Genomic DNA, 22,949 nt, shown 5'->3' with positions numbered 1-22,949 from the left:
ACCTGAATGGAAGGGAGAGCTAAATCCAGAGCAGCTCTGTGCAAGAAGCTGTGGGTCCTGGCAAGATGTCCACCCCTGAGATAAAGTGTCTGTCTTTTCCATACAAAGAAATTATTTAGGCTATTAGAGGTCTTTGGGCCCACCAGAGAAATACAGGTTTATATGACACATTACTGCTTCAGCTGAAAAGAATAGTGATAAAAGACAGATAGCCTGTTCTATAACAAAATGAGTTACCTCTAGGACAATAACAACATGTGTTTTTTTAAACAAAATAATATAATAGATGCAAATGAGTGTATTATATAATAAGCAGATGAATATTATTACTTAAGATAACTGGTAATATTATTTATATTGTTATTTTCAGAGTGTTGGGAAAATTTACATATCTGATTCTAAAAAGTACTAATGAATCCTTGTCTATTTCACTGTTACTTCACTGTAAATAGAATATAATAAATCTGATCTATTTAAGAGTATTTAAACCCCATTTTATGACTTTTAAATCTGATACAAATATGACAATGTTTTAGATTTTAATAGAACTGGGTGGAAATAATCCCTTAGTTATAATATTCTTAATTTTCAGAATGCTTTAAATGTTTCATAATTTTAGTATATTGCTGCCGAAGTAAGCACACGGTCTCATAATTTTAAATAATCTACAAATACTTGAATCGTCCACATGGAAGAGGCAACTTTGGTCCTGGGCATGGGACAGTCTCTAGCACTAAGTCAAGGAAATGAAGTCTGGTCCTATTTCTTCTGCTGCAACCTTTAGATGGTCAATTTACTACTTCTCTGACCAAGAGTTTTCTCACCTGTAAAATACAAGAATTGAAGTAGATGATCTCTCAGATTCTTTGCTCTGAAATTTTATGACCAAGTCTACTTTTTGACAGCTAAAAAAGATGGGGCTAATTTTAATGCATATTGTCTGTCTACATATCTTGCATATAACTGATTGCAAATGCCTAGAAGCTAAAATGAAGGGTCAAAGAAGTACCATCTGCTTCTCTTACTGATGACATTGTGAAGCTACCTCCATTTTTTAAAACATTTAGTGAAAAACAGAAGTTGGCAGAAAATGTGTTGTAAACAATATCACTCCCTCACATTTATTGAATAATTCATAACCAGTATGTGATAGAAACATAATTTTTGAAACAGCATTTTTTTCTCAAATACCTGAATGTCTGCCTGTTGGTAACAAATGCTTTATCTGGCATTACTTTGATAATTATAGTGCTTAAGATGGATAGCTCAGATTCAGATTTATTTTATACTTATCAATTTCCTTTAAATCAATTTTACTGTATTATATTGGGATAAAATATTTTCTATCATTGACTGTCCCCTCCCATTACTTTCACATATCTATTTTTCATTTTTTCAGATTTAGTGAAGAGCAAATAAAAATTGTATAAATTTAAGGTCTGCAACATGACGTTCTCATATATGTGTGCTAATGATTATCACAATCAACCTAATTAACATATTCATTTCCTCATAAAATTAACATTTGTGTGTTTGTGTATGTGTGCGTGTGTGTGTGTGGTGAAGGCACTTAAAATCTACTCTGTTAGCAAATTTCTGATATATAATACAGTATGATTAACTACATGTCTCCAGAATTTATTCATTCTAATTAACTGAAGCTTTATACATTTAATATGTCCCCATTCGTCCCACTTCCCCTAGTTCCTGATAACTACCATTATACTCTCTACTTTTATGAATTCAACTTTTTTAGGTTTAAATATAAATGAGATCGTGCAATATTTGTCTAGCTGTATTTGATCTTTTTACTAAAATGTATAACAGGCTGAATTGTTAAAACTTTTATTCACTTTATTCATTCAACAAATATTTATAGAAAGCCTACTGTGTGCCAGATATTAATCTAGGTACTTTATGAGCACTTGAAATTTACTTTATAATGATAATAAAATAAACCAATACGGTAATATTGTTCATGCATTTTTATTTTTTGCCTATGTAACATGTGACTGCCCTCGCATGCCCACCCGCCCCCTCCTGGGCTGCCCAACAAGTTCCGTCCAGGCCCGGCCAGCCTGACCGAGCTGGGTGGCCGGCTGACGCTGCCAGGAAGGGACTGGCAACGCGAGGGGCCAAGCATCCCTCTCCTCAGTCCTCGGGTCCCCCGCCCTCCCCCTAGGCCTCCTCTGGAGCCCTACGCGGACTTCCAATAGTAGTCAGACATGATCATCTTGTCATACTATGGAGCATGTTCATCCGATCAATTTTTTCAAGCCCTTAATCATGCTGAACAAACATTTTACAAAATGAAAAACTATTTGAGACACAAACAGTTATGTGATGTAATTTTAGTTGCTGATAATTGGAGAATTCCAGCTCACAGATTGGTGCTCTCCTGTGTCTCAGATTATTTTGCTGCCATGTTTACTAATGATGTCAGAGAGGCAAGACAGGAAGAAATAAAAGTGGAAGGTGTAGAGCCAAACTCATTAATGGTCCTTGATTCAGTATGCATATACAGGCCGCCTTGAATTAAAAGAAGATAATATTGAGAGCCTGTTATCTACTGCCTGCCTCCTTCAGTTCTCACAGGTTGTGGAGGGATGCTGGAAGTTTTTAATGAAACAGCTTCACCCATCCAACTGTCTTGGAATCCGTTCTTTTACTGATGCCCAAGGTTGTACAGATTTACATAAAGTGGCTTACAATTATCCTATGGAACATTTCATGGAAGTAATCAGAAACCATGAATTTGTATTACTACCAGCCAGTGAAATGGCAAAGCTCCCGGCCAGTGATGACATGACCATTCCTAATGAGGAGACAATATTGAATGCACTTCTCACTTGGGTCTGTCATAATTTAAAGCAGAGACAGAAAGATCTCAGTAAACTTTTAGCTTATATTAGGCTACCTCTTCTTGCACCACAGTTCCTGGCAGATATGGAAAATAATGTACTTTTTCGGGATGACATAGCATGTCAGAAACTCATTATGGAAGCAATGAAGTATCATTTATTACCAGAGAGATGATCCATGTTACAGAGTCCTCGGACAAAACCTAGAAAGTCAACTATTGGTACATTATTTGGAATCGGAGGAATGGATTCAACAAAAGGCACAACCAGCATTGAAAAGTATGATCTCTGCATAAATATGTGGACTCCTGTAACAGCTATGAATGGGAGGAGGCTACAATTCAGAGTTGCGGTGTTAGATGACAAACTGTTTGTGGTTGGAGGGAGAGATGGAGTGAAGACTTTGAACACTGTAGAGTGCTACAATCCCAAAACAAAGACTTGGAGTGTGATGCCACCTATGTCCACACATAGACATGGCCTTGGCATGGCTGTGCTGGAAGGCCCCACGTATGCAGTCAGAGGGCACAATGACTGGAGCTATCTGAACACAGTGGAAAGATGGGACCCACAGGCTCACCAGTGGAATTTTGTTGCCACTATGTCCATGCCCAGGAGCACAGCAGGTGTGGCAGTGCTCAGTGGAAAACTTTATGCAGCTGGTGGTCGTGAAGAAAGTTCTTGTCTCAAATCAGTAGAATGCTTTGATCCTCATACTAATAAGTGGACACTGTGTGCCCAGATGTCAAAAAGAAGAGGTGGTGTCAGAGTAACAGCTTGGAATGATCTGCTGTACGCTATTGGAGGACATGATGCCCCTGCATCCAACTTGACTTCCAGACTCTCAGACTGTGTGGAAAGATAAGATCCCAAAACAGATGTGTGGACTGCGGTGGCATCTATGGGCATCAGCAGAGATGCTGTAGGAGTCTGTTTACCTGGTGATAAATTGTATGCCGTTGGAGGGTATGATGGACAGACTTATCTTAATACAATGGAGGCTTATGATCCCCAGAAAATGAGTGGACCCAGGTGGCTCCACTGTGCCTAGGAAGAGCTGGAACTTGTGTTGTGACTGTAAAATTATAATTTTACATTTATATGCATTGTTTTCTAAGTGAAGATACCCTCAACCTTTATTAATTTAGTACAGATGTTCTACTATCAGTGGATAAGTTTTTAGCAGACATGCAATCCCACATTCCTGGGCACAAAGTACCTCATCTCAAAGTGAAGAATGTTAAACCAAGGGAGGAAGGAGTAGATGGACCAGGATCAAATACTTTCATTCCTTAATAAATCAGGACTACAGCTGCTAAATTGTGAACATGTTTCTGATATAAAATATGAGGGCAAATCCACTGGTCAAAACATAATCCAGTGGTAACTAGGAATTTATTTCATTCACAGTCAAGCACATTTTACTCCCACTACCCAGATTTATTTTATTACAGTGCTAACATATCATATAAAACTTAAAATACTGATCTGTAAGTTTACTACACATGAGTTGCAGTAATTTATGTTTAATCACAATCATTATTTTAATGATAATAAAGATACACTATTTAATTTTTCAGAAAAAGCTACATTGCATATGCTTTGGTTGTGGATTTTATTTCTTAAATTGGCTTAGTCCAGTAAGTAAAGAACAACACTAAAGCATTAAAAACAACAGTGACCAATTAAACACTTGATGTGATCTTTGGGGCCTATTTAAATATTCATTCCATTACATCTAAGAATCACCAAGAACTACATGTATACTATTCTTCAACTAAAATGGAAACATGATGTTTTACATTAAATTTAAGATATCCAAATTTATGTAGAGGAAATAAATATCATAAATTTTATAATGTTCACCTAATTAATTATATGAATTTGTTTGCTTTTATATTATGAAAGCTGTTTTGATTTTTTTTGTCTCTTATGATTTACAAAATTGTTTAGATAGTCATTTGTGTTCTCAAGTCTGTTTGCCTCCCCTGCCTTGTTTTTTATGGTTTCCACAGTTAGTAATCCATTGTGCTTCTTTATAATCAGACACTTTTGGGGGGATGGGCTATTTGAATGTTTGAAAAATAAGTTTAAAGTGTTTGTTACCTAAAGTTTTGCACATTTGTAAACTCTAATTACATATGTGAATGTTAGTACTCCTCCATTAATTGTCAAACCTTTCCAAAACATCCACTGGGCAATAACATTTTGTGAAAATTCCTTATGGTATAATTCATTAACTTATATCTTAGTTATAAAGTGAATATAAACTAAATTACCACCTTTTAAAAAAAATATGACTAACAACATTAACACTATGTTTTAATAGAGAATAAAGAAGGGCTAAGTTATACACTCATGGATGAGCGGAATAGACTAGATAACTATCTGAAAGTTTTTATGAAGCCCCCAAACCCATATGTTTTTCTCTTTCCTTTCTCTCTCCCTCCCTCCCTCTCTCTGTTTTTCTTCCTGCCATATTCCTATGACTTTCATTTATTTATATTTCCCATTCTATGCTTAATGACCAGAAACTTTCAGTCAGTAAGTAATGCATTACCAGAGAAGCCATTAAATTGCCAGCCATTAAATCCATCATCCATCTTGGTAGATTACTGCATTAGTTTCAGTGTCACTTGGTTCCTCTGGATTTCTCTGAGATGGAATCGGAATGGAAAGACATTTGTTGGGCTGTGATTGTGGATAGGACAAGGGAGGAGTAATGCTTGTGAAGATAAGAAGGGAAAGAAAGCAGGAGGAGACAAGGGAAAGATTGGTACACCATGCTGATCTGACAAAGTCACTGCCAACCCCATGGGAAGTGTGAAGTAATCCTTTCTTGGGCAGAAGTGACCAGGTCCTAATATTTCCCGGCATGGCCACTAGCTGCTGATTGCCTGGGAGGAGGATGACCTCAGCCATAAAACTGAAGAAGACCCTGAAAACATTAACTATTAGCTATAGACTGTTAGCTCATTTCATTCCTCATAACTGAATAGTAAGTTCTTCGTTACAGGGAAATCCAAGACAAGGACCTAATGCTACCAAAGTTGCGTTCCCAAGAATAGACTCCATCCTACTCCAGAAAGAAAGGCCATCAAGTAACAAGAAATCATGTAACAAATTCTGGGGAGGCTGTGGGTAAAAGGAACCCTTCTCCATTGTTGGTGGGAATGTAAACTAGAGCAACCATTATGGAGATCAGCATGGAGATTTCTTAGAGAACTAAAAATAGAATTCCATTTGACCCAGTTATTCCCCTTCTAGGTGTCTTCCCAAAAAAGTTAAATGTATCATATCACAAGTGATACATCCATATCCATCAACAGATGAATAGATAAAGAAAAGGTGGTATTTATACACAATGGAGTACTTCTCTGCCATAAAGAAGGATAAACTTGAGTCATTTGTAGGAAAATACATGCACCTTAAGAGAATGTTAAGTGAAATAAATCAGACATGCAAGTTTGACTATCATATAGTTTCTCTTTTGTGAGAAACCCAAAATAAAAATGAAGAGCAAAATAAAAGATACATAATAGGAAATAGGGGAGTAGATACCTTGCAAAGGGGAAGCTCACTAAGAGATGACAGAGGAGGGCAAGAGTATGAAAAAAGAATTAAGATGTTAAGTACATGCACTAACTCACCATAGAGAACGTAATCATTATGTACTGCAAGCATATGCTAATAAAAAAAAAGAAAAAATTATGTAAAATTCTTTTAAAGAAAGGAGTTTTGGAGAAAGAGAATTAGGTACTCCTAAAAGTCAATCTATGAATGAAGTCATAAAGAATTGCCTTAAAGGGATGTAGGAGGATTGAAAGGCATGACTAAATGAAAAAGCCAAGACAGCTCTGGGGTACCCAGGTCACAGGGGACCCCGAAAGACTGGTGAGTACTGCAGGGAGTGAAGGCAAGGCAGGAGGGTGACAGGGGGTAAACGGTGAATCACGTAGTTGTGCAATCTGAACCCCCTCCTTGCTCCATCCCATAAGAGACTTGTGCTGTGGTCATTTCCTTATCTTTCCATTCTGCAGCTGCCTCATCTGTACAACATAATAACATAGCAAGGTTTTGAAGAGAAAAAGTAAAAATAAATTCTGACAACATAAGATGCATTATTTATAAACTATTGTCATTGTTGTTGTTGCCAGTTGTTGCGCTCCTGAAGAACTGTTGACCTACTTCACCTTTGCCCAAATCCCCAAGAGAGAAGTGTTAGGAGGGAAACCATTTGGCTGAGTTGATTAAGGAAAGTTCTAACTTCAAATCCCTACCCTGCCTCTTATGGGTAGTAAAGGTTTTGGTAAATTATTAAATTGCTTTGTGCCTCAGTTTTGTCATCTATAAAACAGGACAGAAACTGTATCTACTTTACTAGATTTCTGTGAAGATTCAGAGATTTTCTATTGGAAATGTATTTAATATAGTATAATCATAGCTACTCAAGTACTCAGTATGGCTGTAAACAAGTAATTATTTTTCATCGTCAGAAAATTAATACAAGTTTTTTCCACTTTTCAGAAATAGAGATTTTGTAACTAGAATAATGGAAAATATTCTATTTGTTTTACACAAGAAAACCATATTATTCAGTTTGCAGAATACTCAATAAATGGTCTATACTGCAGATTTGGCCAAAATTCTATATCTCTTTCTACTAACGCTTATTATGTTTCTGGTGTTCTTTAATGATTGTCTTTTAGTCATTCCTTAGTGATTGTCTGACAGATTACTAGAAGGAAAATACCTCCATCATCTCCACAAACTCTCAACTCTCTGCTTATTCCCAGTCCAGAAGCAACAGTGTATGCAATGGACTCAAAAATCACCATTGGTGCAATTTCTTCTTGTTCCATATTAGTAGTTTTGATTATAGCTACCTCCATAGAATGCATAAGGCTTGATTTGCAACTGCTCCAGACAATCTAAGTCTTTGGCATCAAGTTGACAAAAATGAATAATCAATTGATCTCAATATTTTTTAACCCAATATCTGGATTTCCTGGAAGCTCAGCCCAAGTGTGGGTTTGTTCTTGGAAATATATTATGGTATGAGCATCTCAAATTTTAGAACCTTATTTGATAAAACTACCCAGTAATCTGTCCTATATACTTAATATCATAATTTACTTTTTGATTGTTACTAAACCACACTGTTAACTGAAAAAGCATGGAAAAAATTCTAGAGAGGTTGTCCTCAAGAAATATATTAGCAACTAGGCACAAAAAAGAAGAAACAACCATTAAATACCACTGATGCATTCTAGGCATGAACTCCAGACTTCTATAGACTCACTGCACAACCTGACAGGCAGGTAGTAGTTGTTCTTTCCTCTGGGTGAATGGTTTGAAAATGAATTTATCTATTAACAAAAAGCTTTAAAAGATGGTAAAATATTAAGGTGAGTCCACAAAACCCTATTTTACTAGCAATGAAGCTGAACAGTATTAATCAGCTCCCAAAGCTATTTCAAGTCTTCCAGTTCCTTCATGTTCCAGGACTTTACAGAACCCTAGCATCCTGATCCCTAAACTTCTCTAAGCTGAGGTCCTCCTGAGCATAAAGGTTGATCTCCACAGCTCCAGCCCAGAGCTCCTGTGGGCCGGTGGGGCCTAGAGAGGCTCTGTTGCTAGGCAGCTTCCTCTTCAGGAAAGCCAGATTTAACACATGTGGACACACCAGTAATATTTACTGCCTTAATTTTCCCTCAGGTTTATACCCTCAGACTCTTATTTTGTAACACCTGATTTGTTCTACTTTTAATATCTTTCTAGTATCATAATCTTCTTCCTCTTTTAGTGGCCAGTCTTTTAAAGGCCAATCTTGGGAATTTTAATGTGCAATGATAAACCCATTGAGATCCATAAATTTGGTTTCTCTTTGCTACCAACAAATAAAGTATTAGAAGCACATATAATCAACCAAAAACATAGGAAATGTTAGCATTTCAATGTGAATTAAAGGAAAGAAGAAAAAGAAAAATTCATACATCTCAAATATCACAATGTTTTAAATGTGTGCATTGCCTATATTTATTTGGTCCTTTTCAGCTCATTCTCCACTGAAGTATAATCAATTCCTAAAACCTTTACTGATCCTGCCTCCATCTCCTGGCTTATAACTGTCTCTCCTCCATGCTTCTGTGTTTCTTGATGCTTTCTCTGAAATTGCTCTTACCAATATGCATTACAAATGTCTATTTGTGTACCTGTCTCCTCCGTTAAAGTATAACCCTTCTGAAGGCACTAACAATTTATCTGACATTTTATCCCTAAGATATAGCACAGTGCTGCTATATGGTATGTGCTAAAGAAGTTCATATGAATAAACCAGCCTCTGTGAGTCATCTGTCATTATGCTGCATGTTTCATAAATACGTGGATTTATGATGTCATATTACAAATATAAATATTTTAAATTATAGTTCCATAAACAATGCAAAAGAGAGGCCGGGGATTTAGCTCAGAGGTGCCATCACCTGCCTTGCAAGCACAAGGTCCTGAGTTCGATCCCCAGTACCAAAAAAAAAAAAAAAGAATGCAAAAGATAGGTATTACTGTTACCAGTTGAAAGAGTTAAGTTACGTTATCAGAAAGGCTCAGAACTGGCACTGGAATCCCAGTGACAGGTAGTCCAAAGCCTGGTGCCTATGACTATTTCCCACTGTTTATGTGTGCTACTGGCACATAACAAACAAATGCTTCATTATTCATTTTTTTCCTGGAAAAAAAAGCCAGCTATTTGTTCTCTTCTATTAATAGGTACTGTAATCAAAAAGTAAGATTTGCTTGCAACTATCTTGCCTTAGACATTACACTTAAGAATCTGGTCAGGAACACAGTTCTAGAACCAAGTTAGATATAAATTAATAAACAGTCAAAGAAGGACTGGGTCCTCAAGGAAGTCAGCACAAAGAATAAAGACATCAGAATTGTGGCTGGGGGCTAACCTGAAGAAGGATGGACTTCAAGATGGAGACTCGAGGGCCAGGCCTACATGCCTCCCTAAGGGATAAATAAAAACTTGAGATTATACTCTAATCAGCACACCTGGTCCAGTAGGCCCACATAGGCCCAGGTGGGTGTCCAGAACACCTGGACCCATGCCTTCCCCAAAATGTCTTTGTTCTTCCCATGTACCCTTGCTATGTGACTTGTTTCCCTATTGGATTAATATTAGCTAAGGGACTCTAACTGCAATCCTGTAAATTGATTATAGTTTAACCCACACTGTCCCCACATTGTGACTTTGCCATATAAATTACCCTTACAAAGGCCCTTGGTGGCCACCCTATTCAGGATCCCTCCTGGAAATCCAGGAGCTCTTCTCCTTCTCCTTCTCCTTATTTCCAATAAAACTCTCTTAACTTCATCCTTTGGTTCAAAACTTCATTCCTCAATGTTGTAAGACCATGAACTTGGCACATTTAATATCTATCAGGTCAGGAGTTATATTTTACCTATATCAACTGCACTGACTACGTACCTTCAGTATAACTCCCAAGAGAACTTTTCTCAGAATTTTCACGAGTCCTTCAGTATAAGCAGCATAGGGTGCATACAAAAAGCTCTATCTTCCGTGTTACTCCTAAAATCTGGCTTTTGTCAGTTGTTAAGAGGGCCTGAAGATGATGTTAAGACCCCTCTGGCCCTTGTGGACACCGTCATCAAGATTTAGTAGATAAGGTCAGCACACACATGTGGAAAACACCACGTGTATATTCTTGTGGTCTTTTATTTTCCACTCTCAGGTTCCAAGATCAGAGAGCAAAACCACAATCATTACAAATGACAGCAGAGAAGGGCAAAGAAGCAGGGCTCACTCATCTCCAACCAGCAAAACCATGGTCAGGAAACCAAGTTTCAGAAACCTCATGAACTGCTCCAGATAATGACGAGAAGACAAGGCACAGCTGCCAAGGACAGGAAGCATCTCAGAGAACGTGGAAGGTGACTCCAAGGCATATGGTCAGAGCATAGACTTCCAGTCAATTCCCTGGTTCAGCTGTAAGGCTCCACATTGGCATACAAGTAGAAGACACCTGGATAAGTAAAGTAAAATCAAAGCATGTCTTTTAGTCAAGAGGAAATCAAGCATGATGCTGGCTAGGGAAGGAAAGATATCCTGGATTGATGCCTAGAACAGAAATTGTTCTCATGGTGTCTGAGGTCAGTCTAAGCACTTTTATTCTCAGAGGTGCAAGTTAACACAGTATATTTGCACCATTAGATCATCATCAGTAGAAGGGACTCACCGTATCTACCAGTTTTAAGCCTTTGAATTTTTACCTCCAGATTTCTCCTCAGAATAGTATGGCCCATTGGGGGAATACATGGAGAAACCTGTATTTCCAGATGGGCTATGAACCTCCCCCAAATAAAAGACCTCACCTTCTTCTTAAGAATTCAGATTCTGGTACCAATTCTCTGCTGGCTGGTATGCAGATTCCTAGCTCAGTCTAGGAAGCTGTTTCTATCTAGTTTCCCTGGCCCAACGTAAACATAAAACCTTGCTCCACCAAAGAGTAGATGGTATTTGGACTCTCTCAATTAATGCTTTAGTGAAGACAAAAGTTTCTCCATTCGTCCAAATGGGAAGCATGTGCGCACATACACACACCTCCTCCCTCTCCTCTGTCCCTGGTATTACTTTTTCTGATATTCTGTGAGAGACAACAGGTTAAAGGAGGCTGTGCTTAGCATTATGATATACCTACAGCTTAAAACTGCACAAGTTCAAACAATAAAAGAAGTTCTGGGGCCACTGTAAAGAAACAGTAAATGACTCATCTAAAAGATTCAGCAAGATGAGTATTTGATTAAGTTTTCTGAATACCCCTCTATGTGATGCAAAACGTTCTATGCGCTGCAATAGGGAAAACTTTCTGAGTTACAAATTATAGCAGTACAGTTTGAAGTAATATATGTGAAATCAAGAGAACTCATTGGAAGACTTCTAAAAAGTTTTCTGAAGCTCAGAGTGACTCAGAAATGGAGCTGGGACTGACAAGCCAAGTTGCACTTTAGTCTTTTCCAAGGAAACCAACGAGTTCTGTCTGTCACCCAATCACTCACTTGTTTTTCTCTCTGTCTGCTTGATTCTTCTAACTACGGACTTTCCTTTGCCCATAAATTCACAGAGCAGGCTATGGCCACCAATCATCCACACTTTTATAGAGAGAGAGTGATAGTTTTCTATTTGTTTCTCTCAGTGCCTACCCTAGTTTCTATCAACCCTTAAATGGATCACTGAATCAAGTAATCCAAAAAAAGCTTGAAGATAGCAAAGTGTCAATAATAAAAGTATAATAACTGATTTCAGGGAAATATATAACAAACTTTTGGTAAATCATTATATGATGTGGTAGTGACAAAACAAATAATATTATTTTAAAACAGAAACAAAGAAGTTGAAATGGAGCTTTAAAAGCTAGGATTTTTAAAAGGTACTCTATTTGTCTAGCTTCCTCATGCTGAGAGCAGCGATTTCCACCCCAACTAAACCTAGCACCAAGAAAGTCTCAGCAGAACATTTCAACATTTCTCCAGGCCCACTGGTGGGCCGAGCCTGGCTAAATCTACATATGCATGTTTCCTGGCCCTTCTTCTAACCCTTCTATAAGATAAAGGGATTCTATGAGTTTCAGGAGAGCACACTAGATATCCTACCAATTTGGCCAAATTGTGAATGTGCTTTTCTCATATTCTTGATGGTTGTCAAGGAAATAAATCTGGATAGTTGGGGACTAAATTTGACCTTTGGCTGGCTCCCCAGTACCAAAATCATAAGGTTCACAAATCTATGACAGCAATAGTAAAGACACATGAAAATATAAACAATGGGAAACACAAAAAAATATTAAATATTGAGGGGAGGGGGAGAGTTGGGCATTCTGAGACGCAGCCACAGAAGCAAGTTAAGAGTACAAGAAGTTTTAGGGGGATAACATCTGTGAAAGATTTTTCAACGAAACAGGATTGGGGAAGATAAAGCTCAAATCATCATGATGACCAAATCTCAGCAAAACCAAAGGGAAGCTCTTAAGCAAAGATTAGGAAAGGAAGCCATTGATGGCCAGAGACGGCCAGGCCCTATACTGCTACCATGCCCAAGAAGATCATCACCCTGGCTTGAAAGCTGAAGTAAATTCTGAAGGAATTAACAGCAGGACATAGCCTGCTAACTGTACTCTTTGCAAACGAATAGCCAATTCTTTCTTGAAGAGAGGTTGGCATAACTCCATTTTAATAGCACATAAAAGCAAAAGGATAGGAAGGTGAACGCAAGTCTGCATTCTCACCAGCAGAGAAAGTATATCCATTTCTCACCCTTATGTCAACATTGGATATGATGCTATGTGGGTGTGCTTTTTGTGTTAGAATTTTAATAATGTAAAAATACTTTTAATATTTTATTATTTAGGAATTTTTAAATTTTCATAACGATGACTACAAGAAGCAAAGAGTAGACTGTAGAATGACATGTATCATTTTTTAGCTGCCCCAAATCATTTCTTTTTCACAAGAGCTTTTCAGTTTTTAATCTGGTAGAATTACCTCTCCAACACTTTGCACCGTCCATGGGAGAGAAAAGCTAGTGTTAGGGCCTCAATTTTGAACCTCTAAAAACTTGATATGTTGCACTTATGACCCTTACTGCCTCAGGATGCAAGCATATTTGGAGATAGTCCCCTTAAAGTGGTAATTGATGAAAATTATGCCATTAAGGTAGGCGCTAATCCAATACGACCCATATCTTACAACAAGAAATCTGCACTGAGACATGCAGAGGGAAGACAGCCAAAGGAAAGAGAAGGTGGCATCTGCAAGCCAAGGATGGGCCTAGATCAGCTCCTTCCCTGTTCTCAGAAGGAACCAACCCTGCTGACACACCTTGAGGTTGGACTTAGAGTCTCTAGATCTGTGAGAAAATAAAATTTCCCTTGCTTAAGCCACTTAACATGTGCTACTTTGCTAGAGTGGCCCAGAAAACTAATCCAGACAGGTTTCTCTTTCCCACTATGAAAGTAAAGATCCTTCTCACACACCCTAGATGCAACTGGAGAGCATGCACATGAGCTAAGCTCCACCTTCCCAAACTAACACTCAAGACACAGAATCTAAGGGTCACGAAGGCCAAAGAGCAGTTGGAGATTATTCACAGCCGCTGCAGTGGTGGCAGCAGCAGTCACATTGTGCTCAGGCTCTTCTGGCTATGAGCAGCTTTCTATGGTCTCTGGCTTTTTAGAAGACATCTCCAGCTGCCAGCTGCCTTCCCTCTTCCAGGAAGTGTGCCCTCCCACCAATATCCTGGCAGTGAATTCCCCATGCAAGCTCTCATTCTGTTGCTTCCAGGAACCTCAACTGAAACAGACCTATCCATTATAACATAAACCAACTTGGCAGTCAAACTTAGGGTGGAGAAATTGTTTGTTGTTGGGTAACAAACATATAAAAATACCATTTGCTTTTCTTCAAAACAAAACAAAAAATATAAAAGCAAAACATATCTTATAAAATATAAAAGAAAGTATCAAATTGCCTTTATCAATGGTCCAAGACGCAATCTCTGAGACATTTCTAAGAGAAACTTTCCCATAAGTATTATGCTATAGAGAACATGCTTGCTTTTTACATTTTTTACTGCTTTTAATAAACTAAAAGCTTAATACATTTTGCCTTGCCCTCTTCCTCATTTGACTTGAGTAAGTCAAAAATAAAAACCTGTGAAACTGAATAGATTTTTCCCAATTTTTTGTGGCATTTAAGTGACTTTGGCAGGGGGCTTAGTTGTTCTATTCGTATTTTTAGAAAGAGGAAGACCAACTGAACTCTTCCTGCAGTACCTCACAGACCAGAGCCCAGGAACAGAAAATCACATGATTTCAAAAACCTTAAAAGGCACAACAAAATGTCTCCTATGTAGATTTAGTACACTTAAACAGTTATTCACTAATAATGTTGATCAGTGGGGTAGTGCTACCTAGAAGTAAACCTCAAACATGGTAACTTTTGTTAGTCTAATTTGGTCAATATTTTTCCAATGACCTAGACAAAGATGTAGGAAACATGCTTTTCAAATTAAAGAAATACAAACTGAAGGAGATAGCTAATATGTTAGACACATAAGTGAAAAATGATATTAACATAAAAGTAGAAAAGATGAAATTTCTAAATGTCTGGAATTCAGTGTCAAAATCTTGAATTTAGCAGCAAAATTCCAGTGGCAAGATACATGATTTTAAAATGCTCAAGGCAAAAAACCCAGCTGAGAAACAAAGTGACATGTAGAGGGCATACAAAGCAATACTGTACTTATTCTGTCAAAAAATAGATGGGTGTACACATATATGTATTTATGTACAAAATAGGGTCCAGAACGATTAAACCCTAAACTATTGAATATTTAAGAAACAGTAGTTAGGAGGGTGAGGTAAGATGTATTTATTTATTTGCAACATGGAAACCATTTATTTATAGAAAACATTTATTTATATATTCATTATATAATAAAAGATTGACCGAGTATGTAAGACTCATGTTAAAAACTTTAAACTTAATCTTATTCTTAAAGATGAAAATTTTATGCCAAAATAACAGGAAGTGTTACTCCCTAGCTTTAATGAATTACCCACAACTTTCAGGAAAAATCTATTTGTTACTCAGAAGGATCCTTGGGGTATGTGGGGACACTATTCTATTTTATGTAAGTTTAAATTGTCACGAATTCTGAAATGCTTCACTCTGAAGGAGTTTATGGTGCACTGGAATTCTAGGCCCATAAGTCTGAGAGTAAATTGGAAGAATCACTCAGACTGGAAATGGAAGGAAAGCCGAAAGTGCTACATGCCAGAGATGCAAAAAACTTTGATATCTGAAGCAAGAATAAATATAAATAACTGTGCTTTAGATTCTTCTGAAGCAAAATGCAAAACAAGGGATGATCTATAAAATTGGCGTAATTTTATTTTTCGGATGCTCTGATGCTATGTAATTGCCCCTGTGCATGACACATCCCTGAGAACATATGTATGTTAACATTAGTTCACTTTCTTTGTAATCAAAGATAATGCAACCAAGAAAACAACGTATTAGTGATTATACGCATGGACTTTTGGCCATCTCTCTATGAACAGCCCTTTCCTGGCATCTCACTGCAGGGAATTATTAAGAATTGGAATGATTCCCAGGAAAGTATATTAGAATTTACTCTGTTTTTCTCATTAAAGTCAGGCAATCGCAATGTATAGTACAAATTATCCTTCCATTTAAATTACATGTTATCCTTCAACCAAGGGTGAATTTATTTGTATTGTAATCTTTGTAAGTCTGTCTATAAATCCATAAATTGAGGGAAAAGTTTTAAAAAATATTCCCAAATAAACACCAGTGTGAGATTTTGTAATACTCTAGCATTACATTTAATCTTGCTTCATCTCCATGACTACTCCACGTGAGTGAATTTTCTGTGCAACTCTCAACAATTCTTAATAAACTTCATTCTCTTTGAAATTTTAATAACCTTTATAAGAGCAATACTTAAATGTACCAAATTTGCCTGTGTTCATGAGTAGAGCAGAGATTATATTTTAACATTCTGTTCATGTTTTCAGTTAAAATTACAAATTTGCAGTGGACTGAACAGTAGTCCTCCAAAATTCACACTGTAAAGGCCTCACACTCAAAACCTCAGCATGCACTGTACTTGGACATAAGGTCTTTAAAGAGATGATTAAGTTAGAATTAGGCTGTCAGAGCAGACTGTAATCCAATCCAACTGGGAACCTTGTAAAAGAGGAAATTGGACATCCAATGAGATACCAGGGATGTACACCCAAGGAAAGACCATGTGAGGACACAGCAAGAAGGCAGCCACCAGCAAGCCAATGAGACCTCGGACTGGCACTGCATCCTTGATTCTTCTTGTTTGGCAGCTTCCATCTTGCTGGGCTGAGAACTGCTGGACCCTCCATCTCAGCAGCACACAGATGGCCACTACGGAGGCTGCCGCTACTGGTCCTGTAGCCTGCCTAATAAATCCCCTCGCAGAAGTATACACATATTTTCTATTGATTCTGTCCCTCTAGAGGAATACATCCTCTAATGAATACACAAGAACACCAATCAGAATGCATGAGGTTTACCCTAACAGCCTCATTTTTCAATCCATAAAGACCCTAGTTCCTACTATAATCACATTCTGAAATCCAGGGCCTCAAAACATCAACATACAAATTTTGGTGTCACACAATTTATCCTATAACTGGGAGGGGAAAGGAGACTAGGTGTTAATATGCAGAGTGTTAGTTTTGCAAGATGAGAAAGTTCTGGAGATCGGTTGTACAAAAATTTGAATATACTTTACACTCCTGAACTTAAAACTGGTAAGATTTTACATTTTATGCTATATTTATTTTACCACAACTCAAAACAAAAAGGTTTTTTTAAGGTAAAATAAAAAGGTAGATTGGAGAACTTCATCTGAAACATGAAGGCACAAGGAAGAAGCATAAAATTTTTAAGCAAGTAAAGGATTTCCCACCCAGATTTCTAGATCTAGTGTAAATACCTCAGAAACGAGACAAAACGATGAAGTTTTCAGGTGAAATAACAAGAAAACTGTTGACCAGTACACTTAGCTTCAAGACCAGAGAAAGTTTTCTGAGCAAAAAGGAAATGATCACCAACCATCTTCATGGTGGGGGAAGATTAAGTGGGTAAAAATAGGGATGGAAAACACTGTCTTTCTCTCCATATATTTTTTAACATATTTGACAATTGAGACATAAATTCAAACATCATCAAATACAGTCTTCCATCTATGAAAAAGAAATACTTAAGACAGTTATGTTTCTTGACAATTTTTAGATTCTTTAAATTTTTAAACTGATGGGGTCGGGGATTTAGCTCCGTGGTTTCGCCACCTGCTGCGCAAGCGCAAGGACCCAAGTTCGATCCCCGGTATCAAAAAAAAAAAAATTTTAAACTGATGTCTTACATAATTTCACTCACATTTGCAATCTATTAAAGTTGGTCTCTTAGCAGTGAGAGTAGAATGGTGGTTATCACAGGATGGAGAAAGTAGGGGAGAAAGGGATGGGAAAATGTGAGCAATGAGTACTACGTTAATAGACAAGAGAAAGAAGCTCTGGTATGCTATGGCATGCTAGGGTGAATACAAAAAATGATAATGTACAGTAAATTTGAAATATTTCTTATGAAGTGGAAAAGGCAAATGTAACTAAATTGAAGTAAGGTTCCTTACACTTTAATTTAGGTAGTAGGATGTTGATGCCCGTAGACTTATCAGTGTAAGTAGACTTATCAAATATGTGTGTTGTCATAATTACGTAGTCACTAAAATAACTGTACTAAGAGATATATTCAAGTGCAATAGGTAAAAATAAAAATTATTCCACTTCTACCAAGTGTGTTTCTGTAGCCCACAGAGAGGAAAATAAGAAACAAAGGAATAAAAATTATACGAAAAAGAGAGAGCAAATAATGAAATATCAGATTAGGAATTACAAGTCAAATGAAATACAGAGATACAAATCTAACAAAATAAGTACAGGATCTTTACAGTGGCAATTATATGACACTGATAAAAGTAATGGAAGACCTAAATAAGCAGAGATATACTCCAATAATTAATTGGAAGGCTCCATGTAATAAAAATATTAATTTCCCCAAATTGATATATAAGCTTAATGCAATTCCCATCAAAATCTCAGCACAGTTTTTATATAATGGACAAGCTTTCCTGAGTTTTATATGGAAAGGAAAAAAAAACAGAATAGTTGAAAACAGTTTTGAAAAAAAATCAAAGGAATTACTCGCATGTTGTAAGTCTTACAATACAGCTACAAGGTTCAATACTGTACGGTACTGAAAGAGAGCTAGAGATGCACAAGGAACCTAGAAAAGACACTCAGCCAAGTACCCCCACTGATTTTTTATACAAAGTTTCCAAAGCAATAAAACAAAATAGTGTTGAAGCTTTTTACTGTTCAATGACAAAAAAAATGAATCATCTTAATTCACATTGTACACAAAACTCCACATTGTACACGAAATTTAACTCAAAATGGATTATGTAAAATGTAAAACTATAAAACTGTGGGAAAATATAAAAACGCTTTGGGACCGAAGGCTGAGTTCTTACATTTGATACCAAAAGTGTAGCCTATATAGGGGAAACTGATAAACTGGACCTCATCAAAATTAAAATTCGTTCCATAAAAATCTGCTGGGGGAGTTACCTGCCCAATTGCTTGGGAGTACCAATATTTGTGAATGAGCTTGGGTAGGAAGGGATCAGGTTGATTCAAGACTGGTCTTGAGGAAGATAGAAGCAATACAGTAGTACCTCAAAGCTTTGTCTTTCCCTGGCTCAGGGTGCAGAGAGCTTTCTAAGGGAAGGGAAGGAGGCAACGGGGCTGCAGGCCTGGCCAGGTCTTTCTCAGCAAGGCTGTGCACCTCATTCCGATCTCCTGCAGCTAGTGTCTAATGTTAACAGTTTAACTATTCATTGAAGCTCAATTCAGAATTAGACTATTCAAGTGAGGCCTTTTTTTCAGAATTTGAAATGCCCATAAAAAAGAGTAGATAATAAAGGATTAGGAAAGGAAGATGAAAGTAATCCTGCTAAGTACAACTTCTGGAAAGGGCTGCTCTGCTACAAGAGGAAAATGAAAAACTACTAGATGGTGAAAACATATTTGCAAACCACACATCTAATAAAGTACTTGTATCTGGGATATATAAAAATCTCTCCTAATTTCACAGTAAAAAATTAAAGAATGCAATTAAACAATGGATAAGTGAAATAAACAAACATTTCCCTGAAGAGCATAGACAGCTGACAGAGAACCACATGAAAAGATTTTCAACATCATAACCATTTTAAGGATATGCAAATTAAAGGCACATTGAAATATCACTACATACCTTTCAAAATGAATAAAATAAGCTTGGTGTGGTGGCCAAGGCTGGTAATCCCAGCATTTGGTGGGCTGAGGCAGGAGGGTCACGAATTGGAGGCCAGCCTGGGCTACATAGTGACTTCAAGGCCAGCCTAGAACACCTGCTACAAAAAAAACACAACAAATACCAAATGATGAAATGAAGGTCAAGAACGTGGGTCACTCATACTCATAGTAGGAACATAAAATAGTACAGCTCATGGTGCAGGATCAGATAGTGCTATTAGAATTCTGGTTTCATAAACCTTTATATGTTTTGCCTTTTGAGTTTATATCAAACTGAGACATTTCCACACTTAAAGAATTCATTAGAGTGAAAAGGCAAACTTCAGAATGGAAGAAAAGGTTTTCAAAATTATATCCGACAATGAGCTAATATCCAGAATATATAAGCAATTCCAAAGTTCAATACCAAAATAATAATAATAACCCAACTTAAAAATTGGCAATAAACCTAAACAGACATTTCTCAAAAGGAGACATACAAATGGCCAACAAGTGGGTTTAAAAGTGCTCAACAGGAGGACCCCCCCGCCCCGCCCCAGCAGGCCCACCAGCTGACAGCTGGGCCAAGTGGGGCCCAGTGGTTTCAGGTTGACCAGGACCTGCTTGTTCCAGCTTGCTCCACCAGCTTTCCACCAGCCACCAGGACAGGATGAGGAGGACCACCCCGGGCAGGCCCACCAGCTGACGGATGGGCCGTATGGGCGCCTCCAACAATACCATCGCGCCCCGCCCCCCTCTTTTGGCTGTGCAGCTACTTGGTTACACACTGCAGAGGTACAGGGGGACAAAAGCCATTGTCCTGAGCTCCAGAAGTGAACAACAGAGAGAGTGCCTGTCTCAGGCTCCCTGATGAAAACAAGCCCACTGGAAAAGTGACGGGAATCTCTGCAATAAAGGCACACCAGACCACAGTGATTGGTAAGTTGGAGGGATCATCAGCTCCCGTTGAAAACTGGACTTTCTTCAGGGGAAAAGCAGCTGAAACCTGCAGTAGAAACTTGCAGAGTGCAACCCTGCAGGAGGACCAGGAGCTCAACTTGGGACTTGCAACCAGAAATCTGCCTGAATCTCACAGGTCTGGGACTAGCTTACTGAGACTCATTGACTTATAACTGCACGCTCCTGCCCACGTTGTCTATTGTGACAGCAGAGACACACCTTGAAGGAGGCCCTTTATTTTTTAAAGGTGATAGATTAATGACTACCACAAATTGTCATTCTTTAAGAGGAATTTGATGCTATGGTGTTGCTGATTGTATGACTCCCAAGTCATACATGCTAAGGTGTTGTGACTGATCTGAACAGTTTTACTTCCTGGTATAATGAAAGTGAGACAGCCTCACAGTCATTAGAGACTCAAAACCTTAAGACCAGCTATATCTGGTAGACACCTCTGAAAAGCAATCATTCCATAAGGGTTTTAAATAGATCAACAAAAATACTTACAATAAACAACTTCATAATATAAACCCAGGAACTAAACCAGGGGCAGTACCAAAAACAAGAATGAGAAGACATTTAAGGAAGGCACAAACCCAGACTTTCACCCCACAAACGGCAATTTCTGGGGGAAAGGAGGTATAAAAGAATGATAATCAACCACCTGGACACCCTGAACTGATAGCACAGGAAATGACAAAACAGATCAATGAGGCTGTAGAAAAATTCAAAGCAGAAATAATCTCCCAGATAACTACGGAGATGGTGAGCAGAGTGAAAGACATGATTAGAGGCTCTAGAACTGAAACTGATAAAAAAAATAGATGAGCTCAGAAACATTCTGGAAGCCAGGAATGCCCAGCATAAGAAAGAAATGGAAACCATGAAACAGATTCAAACAGATATTCAGGAAATAAAAACTCCATTGAAAGCCCGCAGAGCAGATTAAGAGAATCTGAAGATAGAATATCAGATATAGAAGACAGGATTGTGGTGAAGGACCAGGACCATGAGAAATCAATTCAACAGCTGCTAGATGATGCAAACAAGAATAACATAAGACTGATAGGAGTCCATGAAAAAATAGGAGAAAGTACAATTGACATAAAAAAAAAACTGTTCACAAAAGTAATAGTAGAAAACTTCCCAGACAGAGGAGGAGAATTGGACATACAGATAAGCGAGGCACATAGAACTCCACCCAGCCATGATCAAAACAAATCTACACCTAGACATATAATAGTCAAGATCCCAGAAACCCAACAGAAGAACAAAATCCTACAAGCAGTTAGAGAAAAAAAACAAATCACCTATAAAGGAAAGTGCATCAGAATCACAGCAGACTTCTCAACACAAACCCTCAAATCAAGGAGAGTATGGAGTGAAGTATTTCAAGCCAAAAGAAAATAACTTCCAATCTAGACTATTGTATCCTGCAAAATTATCTTTCAAAATTGATGGGGAAATTAGATACTTCCATGACAAAGAACATCTGAGAAAGTTCGTGAACACCAAACCAGCACTCCAAACAATTCTAAGCAATATCCTAGAAAAAGGCAACAAAGGTCACAACTCCATGAGGCTCAACAGAGGGAAGCCACCAGACAAGGTAAGAAACTAAAGGGAAAGGGGGAAAAGGAAATAAGAGCCAACAACAGTAAAACATCATGACAAGGATGAGTCACTATCTGTCAATTATAACTATCAATGTTAATGGCCTCAATTCACCAATCAGAAGAAGTAGACTGACAGAATGGATTAAGAAGAAAAATCCAGCAATATGCTGTATACAAGAAACACACCTAACTCAAAAAGAAATTCATAGACTGAACGTAAGAGGATGCCAAATGGCTCTCCACACAGGAACCCAGAAAAAGGCAAGGGTAGCAATCTTATTGCAGACAAAGTAGATTTCAAACCAAAACTAATTAAGAGAGACAAAGATGGTCACTACATCCTTGTGAAGGGAACAATCCAAGAGGAAGAGATGATAATCCTAAATATATATGCACTGAATACAAATGCCCCCAACTATACAAAACAAATATTAAATATTAATGGACATGAAAAACCAAATAAGCACTAATACAGTTGTAGTGGGGAACCTCAATACCCCACTATCACAAATAGACAGATCTTCTAGACAAAAAAT

At 37.7% G+C, this 22,949-nt stretch overlaps 1 pseudogene; it reads left to right on the top strand.

Annotated features, from left to right (window-relative positions):
• Positions 1-2,229: 2,229 nt before the first annotated feature.
• Positions 2,230-4,218, top strand: LOC101706926 (kelch-like protein 5 pseudogene; annotated as a pseudogene).
• The last annotated feature ends 18,731 nt before the right edge of the window (positions 4,219-22,949 follow it).

The sequence above is a fragment of the Heterocephalus glaber genome, unplaced genomic scaffold (genome assembly GCF_053883595.1).
Source record: "Heterocephalus glaber isolate CG9 unplaced genomic scaffold, H.glaber_assembly_v1.0 deba00001457, whole genome shotgun sequence".
In the NCBI taxonomy this organism is placed as follows: domain Eukaryota; kingdom Metazoa; phylum Chordata; class Mammalia; order Rodentia; family Bathyergidae; genus Heterocephalus; species Heterocephalus glaber.
Note: the sequence above shows the minus strand (reverse complement) of the source record. Positions and strands in the feature narration are given on the sequence as shown.